The following is an 11,400-nucleotide window of genomic DNA, read 5'->3' as shown; positions in this document are numbered from 1 at the left end:
CAAACTTATTTTAATCTTAACAAATTAAAGTTAATCTAAATGTTTGGTTAATATTATGACTTGATTAATATTTTGATAGATTATCGATTATAATAATTTATATTAATTAAATATTAATTACATATTGATAGAATAAATATGCATATGATAATCTGCTCTGATATCAAGTTTAGCAAGTTTTTGTATAGAGCGACTACGTAGAATTTACAAATATTTGCTGTTATATTCTACTGCAAATGGCAAATAAGCCGTGTTAAGATCTAAAATATGTTACATGAGTAGAGGCAGTTAATGACCCATTTATAATTAAGTTTTTGTTTATGATATGTAGTAGCTGATATAAAAGTTTTTCATGGGAACTTTTGACTGCTATTATCTAAAACAGCTCACATTTACCCTCACAATATAAATTTTATATCTACAAACTTTTCATTTTATTTAGTCTAAGGCTCCTTTTATTTTAGTTATGTAATTCATCATAAATAAAATAAAAGGTAGATTACATACATATGTTATTTGATTTTAAATTGTTGACGATTTAATTGGACCCANGTAGATTACATACATATCTTATTTGATTTTAAATTTTTGACGATTTAATTGGACCCAGCCTAAATAAATTGAAATATTATTTAGAAATTTTTAGGGAAAAAAATTTAAACTCAAAAAACGACAAACATTAAAAAAAAAAAAACGTAGGTACGTATTTTGGAAAAAATGTTACCATTATCAATGCTAAACCCATATTGACACCCCTGTATAATGTGTAGTATAGTTTCATCGTTCATATATTTTTTTATAATTTTTAAACATTGACTTTTTTATAATAAGTTAAGTAGGGCATTAATATATAAGTATGAATTATCTGAATTATCGAGGAAGAATCCCTCGGCAGCGATCCGAGGTAGGCTATGTTTGCAAATATTTTTGAAATGTGCACTATAGATTTTTTTACTTTAAAATACATTTTATATTATTCAACTTAAACACGTATGTATGTTTTCCTGTTATCCTTGACGAATAGGATATCAGTAAAGTGTTTTTTTTTAATTTTAGTACTTTTGTGTGTATGTGTATTTTGCCGTGACGTCGGAGTATACGACAACCCCTACCTACATAGCTATTAAATAATTCTAGAATATTTCTTTTTGATGTTAAAATGTTTCAAAATATAACCCGAATATTTAAAAATATTTTCACAATGTTCTCAGAATATACTTTAGCAGTGAATATTACAATCGCACAATATATTAAAAGAACTTTCCTAAGATATACAAAAATATTTTTACAGTAATTCCTGGATGTTTTATGAAAATAAATAATACATAGTTATTATATATAATACTGAAAAAGATATTTATTAATTTCATTATAGAAAATTTTTTAGTATAATATTCTGTATTTATTATATTTAATATATTATCAAAATATACATAAAAATTTATTTTTTGAGCATATTGTCGAAATATTCCAAAAAGAATATATTTGTTATTATTTTTATTACATATTGTCACTATTTTTGTTTCAAAATATTTTAAAAAGTACTTTGCAATATTAATATATTGAAACTGCTATATGGATTGTTGTTTGACGTTATCACTAAGTTATATTATTAAATTTTCCCAGCTTACAGAAGTTGAAAATTGTTATAAGTTGTTATATACAGTTGTTATATAGTTGTATATAAAGATGTTAAATTCTTATACGGATAATAGTAACCACTTGGTTTCTCTGTAAAAACAAAAGTTTATTCATTGTATATTATTTACATTATTTACACTATTTAAAAGATTACCTGTAAAAACAAAAGAAACAATAATTTATGTTAATTATTATCACTCNCAAAAGTTTATTCATTGTATATTATTTACATTATTTACACTATTTAAAAGATTACCTGTAAAAACAAAAGAAACAATAATTTATGTTAATTATTATCACTCTTTGCTTATTAACAATTTAAAAAAATAATTTGCTTAATTAACAATCTTAAAATTAAATCTTAATTTATTATTATCGAATCTTCAACATTTTATCATCTTATCAGTTCCATTTAGTGGGGTAAATAAAAGGCGTGCGAAGAAAGTATTTTCTTTGCATATATATATATACATGTTACAGCTTATTTTAATTAAAATTATCAAGTAAATATTTTGTACAACAATGTAATATGAAAAATTAAATTATTATTTGTAAAATCAATAAATATATAATGTGTAATAATATACGTACCGGTTGACAAAATCATAATTGAAAATTATTAATAGTATTTTCCCATAGTCTAATTTATCACCACTGTAGTGTACTTAATATTTATTGAAATGTTATCGAGCGAAATTAAAACATTATTGAAACGTGTTTATGGGAAAATTCATTACATTTAAATGAAGAGCAAGAATTTAAATCACTTTTGTAGGATATTGATGAATTTATCATATCAAAGGAGTAATTATGGTTTTTAATATATTTTCTTTTACTTTAGAGTTTTTTTTATACATTTTCAATGCAAATTTATTTTACGTATTACGTGGCTGATCTTTTAATTATTGGGTAGTGTTAGACTTTGTTGACTATTCTACTAACTTTTAGTTAAATGCTAAAATCAACAATGTTAGTTTTATGGTGTAGTCTGTTATAGATAAAACAAAAAACAAATTTATATTTTTTGTTTGTCTATTTTATAAAAAAAATTGTGACGAATATTATTATTTCAAAACTAAAAAATATGTCCTATCCTAAACTTCGATTTTTTTTTTTGTTATATTATATAGGTAATCAAGATGATTTTTTAAGAGTTGATAAAAATTTATTTTTATTACTGTTGACAAACAAAAAATTTATATATTGTATTAATGGGATACTGGATTTAATAATTCATTTTCAACAAAAATAATATCTTTGAAAGGAGACATACCCCTCTAACTTACCAAATATTCTTTAGAAATAAAAATGTACGTTATAGAGTATCAGGTATTAACTTTTCTTTGTAATAAAAAACGTGAAGAATCTTTAGTCAAACTTCAACAATAATATAAAACAGGAAGGAGTTACAACTCTTTTTCGTTCTCGATAAACTATGGTTGATCGAGTCCGAATTTTCAAAGTAAAAGTTTTTTATACGAAATAGAAATATACTGATATCAAATATCCGAAAATAAAATCTTACTCTATAGGTTTGAACCATCCAATGTTTACACTGTAAACAAAATATCTAAAATCCAACTGTAAACGTTTATAACTTTCAAAATGAATTATCATATCATATTCCTACATTTAATTTTTTTTAAAAATAATTATTGCCTCCTTAGACTACGTTAAAAACATATTTTCTACTACGAATCACTAAAAAAAAAAATTTTAAAAAATGTTTTCTCTTTTTCAAAATTTTGAAATATCCCTTTTTTAGGTCTTTCCCACAAACATTTTTAATGAATGATCAAGTAACAAGCATATTAATACATTGAGTGTGTGTAAAGCTCAGGCAGAGTTATGTATACTAATGCGAGTTGCACCTATGCACGCTTTGTATTAAAATGTTTTTAACTTGATTGTTACTTGTTTTAAAACTGTTATCAATACATCATATTTTTGTTAAGAAAAAGGCTATTTTTTGATTAAAAAAAACAATTTTATTAGTGATAAATATTTAAAAAAAATGTTTTGATAACAATAATAATTTTTAAAACATTTTTAACGGAATTATATTTGGATCAAAAGTTATTAGAATTATTAGTGAGATCTAAGACACTTAAAATATGTCAAATTGATAATTGTTAACCAAACATCTTATCTTGAAGTAATAATCACCTAGTGTTCAATTTAATACAATAAACTAATATGCATTAAAGCACTAATGACAATAATATTTTTATACGGTACAATACAAGTCTGTATAACTATGTACACAACTAAAATTGATATAAAGGCTTGTTTTTGTTCTCACTTCATCAAGGTTGTAATATAACCCAGACTTCAGTTTGGCTATTTCGAATCCGGCGTTTTTTAATAGACTGAGTCCCTTTTAGAAATATCAACCATCATTTTCGTCAGTGAAGCTCATAGAATATTACCTGAATCAAAACAAAAACTTTATTTGTTCTTTTTATATAATAAAAAGTGCATGTCAATTTTAAAATAGACAATCAGTAATTTAACAGACCAGCTGCTATTAACGAATTTCATCGAAATTAATTAATCACATTAAAATACAAAGTAAATGAATTTAGACTATCCAAATTATTAGCATTAATAATTTGTGTATAGTAAATGTTACAGCAAAATATAATATATATATATTTATATATCAACTTTCAAACTTTAAGCAATTACCAATATGATCTCAAGGTATTCATGGGTCGCCATCTCCGCTTCGTTGCCTCAGTGTTATACTAAAGGTGCCGACTATTTGGTTTACCTCTTGCATCTTAAGGAAAAAGACCATCAATTGCTCCTCTTTATATCTACTAGTCTAATTGTTCAGAACCCTCGGACTCTACGCCTCTCTAAAACCTTTATATAAACAAACAGACCTAAGAACACTTTTATCCTGATCATAACAAAAGGCCATAAAAAAATAAATAAATAGAAATAGATGAATAGTATTTATATGTAATTCAATTATGAGGTACTTTATAACCTGCTATTACTCTATTTTATAAGGTAATAAATTATTGTTTTGTTTGGCAAAACAAAAATATCGTTGAATAAAATATGTAAGACATTCTAGTAAAACCAGATCATATAATTCGATATCTATTTTATTATAGGTTTAAGTAGTATAATTAAGATAAATACATAAGAAAAGCAACGTTTTTGAACAAACAATTGAATTATTATTTAGAAACTATTGTTTTATTAATTTAAAAATTGAAAACTCCACTAACTATAACTCGTGTAATATCTTAAAAGTATGAAATATATTTTTTTAATCTCCATAAGATTTTATATTTAATAATTTCAAATTTGCAAATTGAACTAAAAAAGAAGATTAAAAAAAAAGTTTCACATTTTTAAATTATAAACGTACTAAAATATCATCTTTAAAGGACTAATAAAATAGGTTAAACATGAAATTTTGAATCGACATTTTGCACGAATTATTTATAACATATTAAAAATCAAAATAAAATTTTTAATGTAAATACTCGTTTTTATAAATTAGTAATACTGTCAAAAAAAAAAGGCGGTGGAAGAAATCTAATTGAAGTTATTCAATCTAAATGAGATAAAAATCCAAAGAATTAAAAATTTTTTTCCACATCAAAAAGATTTAAGAAAAAAAATGTAGGAATAGGCCATTCGACGGGCGGGTTTCAACGTCGCACACCGAGCATGAGACACTGTAGCGTAACCGACTCGACATCAGTACATCACTCACGATTTAGGATAAAAAAGAAAAATTTATGGTAGTTCGAAAATTTAAAGTCGTTTCATTTAAATTAGAAAGCAAAATATTCAAAATAAGTTAAAATTTTTATTCAATTTAAATAAGATTCTTGAAAAATTTATAAAAAAAAAAAAAAACGGTAGCTTAGTGGGATCGCGGCACAGTATGGACGTGGCATAGTTGGGACAAGTCTAGGCGATATCAGACAGTGATTAAAATCACTATTATAAAAATCTCTTCGATTCAAATCTGTAGATAATGTTTAATTTTAAGAATTTAGTAGATAATTACAAAAACCACTTCAACTACTATTATTTCCTTAATTATATCCTGATAGTGGTTCTTTGATTTTAAAGTATTATATATGAATAAATATATATTTATTTTGAATATATTTCTTTACTGTTAACGTGTATACAAATTTAAATAGCTTGATGTAATTGTCGTAACTCAAAAATATAAATGAAAAAATTATAAAATGAAAAAAAAAAAGGTCAGAATGTATGTTATTGTTGGTGTAAAAAATGTGTAAGTGAGAGTTACTTTTGATTCGAGGTGTAATTCGAGGGTCGTAAAATAACGATGTAAAAAAAATCTTACCTGGTAAATTCTCTGGTTCTTATAATTATCCTTAGTGCTGATATCGATGAAGATGATAAATAAAATACACAAGTTCAGATTTATAGTTCACAAATTACACATAAAATTTCGACAATGACGATCAAGACGTTCGCACAACTTAATGCGGACCACGAAAAGAACAGCCCAATACGGAACATGAAATGAACAGCCGGGAGCAAGGGTTTGCTCTGGCTTTTTATAATATTTTTTTACCCCCAAAAATCGTCACTGTCGAATTTTTAGTATAATTGTTTATTGATAAATAAGCATGAAACATAGAGATTAATACAGATGAATAGAACATAAATTATTTTGACATTTACATATATAACATTAACATGTTTTTTTACAAGCAAGACGAAAATTGATACAATGCATATAACTATTAATAGTAGAATAACAAAGATGACAAAAATAATATATAGATATTCTTTTGGTGAGGAAGGATTTTTAAAAGTAATTATTAATTGATTTATGACCGAACCGCATGCACTACAATGTAGTTAAACAGAGTGAGTTTTTTGACTATTTCTCTTAAATGTTTATCTAAGTTTTTATTCAAAAAGGATCATGTCCTTGTAAGAATATAATGTATAATGAAACAAGTTAAAATGTACCATTTCTATGGATAGAAGTGGTGACTATTTGAAATAAAAAAAGAATATACTAATAAATATTAAAAAGATAGCATTGTTGATTACATGAACAGGGTATTTTAGTGTTGTCTCGTATAAATAATAGTGACGATTATATTACGACTTAATACTTTATAAAACATTTTTTTTTACTTATGAATAAATACACTACATTTCAATAGAATCAAAAATTTAGAATTTTCTAAAACAACTTTTCGTGCTGTTTTCAAATTTGCACTTAAACTATTTCTATCACTTCTAATTTTTGACATTATTACTAATTACATATAAAATTATAATTAAAAAAAAAAAAAATAGTTTACAAATTATTACTGATTTTTAATATGTTAAAAATAATCAGTGCAGAATATCATTTTTAATCTATTTTTTTTGGTTCTGTAAATTTGTTTTTTTGTGAAAGTTTATAATAAAAATACATTAGACTACAAGGAAACAAAAATATAATTTTTTAAATCAATTTTTGCGCTGTTATCAAATCTGCAATTAGACTTTTTCTATCACAAATTTTTATGCCGTCAGGAAATTTTATAATTACTATTTACAGTAAATTTATTAGAAAAGTTCGATTTTTTTTTTGTATTTTTATCGTATATATCACTTAAATAGAAATCATAGTAATCATTTCTAAGTAACTTTTGATGTTTAAAAAGATTCTACAATTGAAATATTCAGAACTAAAATTAATTTTTGCATTATTTTGCAAAATATCAATAAATAACCTACTTTTTTAGTCCTTTAAATTTGATTTATGTGAAAGATTATAAAACATAATAATGTTAAATTTGTTACATGACTGTTAGCTCAACTGAAAGTTTGAAATTGAAATCATTAAATAGAAAATTTAATGAGAATTAAAATATGATATTGATAAAATTAATATGAAGCAGGAAATTTTACTATTTATTATAATTTTATCAGAAAAGCTCAATATTTTTTTTGCATTTTTATCGTAATAAATCATTTAAATAGAAATCATAGTAAGCATTTCTTAGTAACTTTTGGTGTTTAAAAACATTCTATAATTGAAATATTCAGAATTTAATTAATTTTAATGATTTACTTGAACTAAAAAAAACATTCAAAATGTTGTTAAAAAAATTTGATTATTATTGTAAAAATCTATTCTTAAATTCAAATGAAACTAAAAATAATTTTTTTTTTATTTTTACAGCAACATGTTACTATAAAATGTGAAATGTTAATTACTGGTAGTAACGCACACAAATAGAGTAAAAAATAATAAACTACAAAGTAAAATTATTTAATTTTGTAGTTGAAAACTATTAACACATAAAACCTAATTCGACAGTAAATACTTTTAAAATATAGGTGAGAGCTGAAAAAATAAATAGTAACCCCAAAAGAAAACCACATAGTAAAATAATTTTAATATGAATAAGAAATATCTTCTAACTGGAGGAGACTGTAGTGTTGGAGTCCTTGATATTCAATGAAGTTATTGAATCTAAATAGATAAAAAATCAAATGAGTTGAAAATTTTTTTCTAATTCAAAAAGAATTAAAAAAAAAATGCAGAAAAATTTTTCTTGAAAAATTAAAAGAAACAAAAATATTTAAATAAGTTAACTTTCTATGCTTTGTCAATTATACTTATATAATATTTATGAAAATCAATGTACTCCCCTTGTAAGGTATTTTAAAATAAAATACAAAAACCTAGAATTTTAACATAAATAGAGCATTTTTAACACGCTTATATTAGTTTCATCTGTATGCGTGTATGTTTGTAACTCTCCATAGTCCACGTGTTAATATTTTTGTGTATCCCGTCGTCTATGGCCTTGAGACTAGATTATCGTACCGCATTAAAATTTCAAAAGTTAAAAATTATTTTTAACTTTTTAGTTCGATGTACTTTAAAAGCTTATATTTCGTTTTACACCATTTGTAGTATTTAAGCTAATTTTTGTATAATATAATTAAAAGTTTTATAGATCGGAGGTTCCAACATATAAGTGAAGCATTATGCAGTGATCAGTAAGTAANTTTATAGATCGGAGGTTCCAACATATAAGTGAAGCATTATGCAGTGGTCAGTAAGTAAGGAAACAGGTAAATTGTTATTAATTAATTATAATTTAAGTTATAAATATCTGATACAGTTAAAAAATCTAAGAACAGGTCATCCTAGATGTCCCTTTAATTGAGTTAAGGTATAATATAAATTAGTAAAAGAACAAACAACGTTTACCAATGTAATAATATAACATAGTGATTTATGAAAATAGTTGTAAGCAAATTAAAATAAAGTATTGATCAATGTGTGTTTATAACATAATAAGGTTATTTTTTGTTATAAAAAATCAGGATTGGTTAATTTAAATTTTTAATATCGAAACATTTATATGGCAAAATTAAAATTTTAAGATAAAAACGAATCTATGTCAACTTTAGAAAAATAATTTTTATCTATTCAAAATCGATATCAGTAATTTACTATGCCATCTTTTGGAACGCAAAGTACTCAAATGGAATGCTTTCATTACTGGTACATTATGATGAATAGCATTTGGAATTCTCCGGCACTTCGGTTAAGAATGAAATTGAATTCTTTGCACCATGATCCCATCAGTTTTTGTGTAAAGGTTTTAACTTCAATCGACTATTTGATCATTCTAGAGTGGAAATTTAGTTTATGAATAGCTATATGTAATAATGTTCCGTAATAAACTTGGCAATAATCAAGTGGTAGTTTTGAGTTTACAAATTCTTTACTATTAAATTAAAAACTCAAACATTTTATTAAATTCAAAATATGTGTCCCATTTAAAAAGACAAAGTTAACACGCTTACAAGGCATACGGGATGAACATAAAAAGTTTTAAATACTTAATAATTCAAGAATAATGTGTAACTAAAGAAAACCAAAAAAAAAATATTTAAATTATTATTACTCTGTAAGTAATTGAGTGGGTTAAGATAAAAAAAATCACCCTATATATATGCACGGTACGAAAACCAAAAATAAAATTATACAGAAAAATAGTGTGGTCGTCATGTAATGAACATTGGGATGGTTAATACGCTACGACGGTCTAGTCAAGGCCATAGACGACGAGAAATAACACGTGTCGCGTGGAGAGTTACAAACAAACATACATACAGGTGAAACTAATATAAGCATGTTAAAAATAAAACACAATTCATATATTATTATTTTAAAGGTCGCAATAGAAAATGGGAATGAAAATAATAATACAAGCGATTATACTTATTTAGCAACCAATAGCGATGAACGTATACGTAGTTAATTCTAAAAATAAATTACCTGATTAGTAATATACTAATATTTTACCGTATGGACGATGCTACCGGTCGTCTAAACACTAATTGTGTATGTGTATGCATACCTGCATATACTGAGGGAAAAAATTTAAATGTTCGAATACGACAATTGTATTATAACTAGTGATGAGCATTTTGGATTATTTTATCGAATAGTATTCGATAGTTTTTTAAAACTATTGATGTTTTTATACAACCGAATAGTTTATTTTTAGCATAAACTATCGAATAGTTTTAAAAACTATTCAAATAGGCTACCAAATGGTTTCAAAAAATATTCGATTAGTTCTACCTGAAATTTTTGTTCGGTACACTTAATTATTATAATAAGATAAATAACAAATACTTAAAATATTATTATACAATTAATAATAGTAAAAATTAGTGATGGGCATTTTCAAATATTTTAAACTATCGATTAACTATTCGAATTGTGTATATACAACCGAATAGTATATTTTTAGCATAGACATCGAATATTTTAAAAACTATTCGAAATTAAATCGAGCAAATTAAAGAATTTGGTCCTAAGACCAAACAATGGACACTTGAGTTATTTAATGAAATAAGATCTACCTACAAACTAACCAAAACTTGAAGAAAAGATCACATAATAGCCTTTTTAAAACCAGGTAAAGAACCAACAAATCCCAAAAACTTCAGACCGGTTTCACTTCTATGTCACTTATACAAAGTCTTCGATAGAATAGTTCACAATCACATAGTAGGACACATTAACAAAATATCGGTACAAGAATAAGTAGGTTTCGGGAAAGGTAAATTATGCACAGGGCAGAGACTAAATATGACCTAGTTTATTGGTAACGGGTTCGAAAAGAAAAATATCATTGGAGTAGCCCTTATAGATCTGACAGCAGCCTATGATACAGTCAGCCATAGGATTTTGTCAGATAAAATCTACAACCCAACTAAGACAAAGATTTTACGCACATAATAAAGGCACTACTCCAACATAGAAGATTTCACGTAACACTAGGAAACAAGAAAAGTAGATGGAGAAAGCAAAAAAAATGGTCTTTTACAAGGCAATGTGCTGGCACCAATTCTTTTTAATATCTATACGAACGATCAACCGATCACTCCAGATGCAAGGCATTTCATTTACTCCGATGATACAGCGATATCAGTTCAAAATAACAACTTTGAAGGAGTAGAAACTAAACTAGAGGCCTCACTTAAAACTATGACAACATACTACAAAAATATGAAGCTAAAACCTAACCCAAAGAAGACTCAAAAATGTGCGTTCCATCTGAAGAACAGACTAGTGTCTAGAAAGCCTGACATCACCTGGAAAGGAGTTAAGTTAGAATACACACCCTATCCTAAATATCTAGGCGATACCCTTGACAGATCACTAAATTTTAAAGAACACTGTGTTGCCTTAAAACGGAAAATATGTGCTAGAAA

General features: G+C 25.1%; 1 long non-coding RNA gene across 1 annotated transcript; it reads right to left on the bottom strand.

Moving 5' to 3' along the window:
* Positions 1-3,700: 3,700 nt before the first annotated feature.
* Positions 3,701-6,786, bottom strand: LOC126909373 (uncharacterized). The gene is made up of 3 exons (XR_007705021.1): positions 5,987-6,786; positions 4,330-4,509; positions 3,701-4,070 (listed from the first exon to the last, which is right to left on the bottom strand). It is a non-coding gene; the product is annotated as an uncharacterized LOC126909373 (long non-coding RNA).
* Positions 6,787-11,400: the final 4,614 nt, after the last annotated feature.

This window comes from Daktulosphaira vitifoliae, unplaced genomic scaffold (assembly GCF_025091365.1).
Source record: "Daktulosphaira vitifoliae isolate Bord-2020 unplaced genomic scaffold, ASM2509136v1 Scaffold_307, whole genome shotgun sequence".
NCBI classification, from domain to species: domain Eukaryota; kingdom Metazoa; phylum Arthropoda; class Insecta; order Hemiptera; family Phylloxeridae; genus Daktulosphaira; species Daktulosphaira vitifoliae.
The sequence above is the reverse complement of the archived record's forward strand: the minus strand, read 5'-3'. Positions and strand labels throughout refer to the sequence as shown.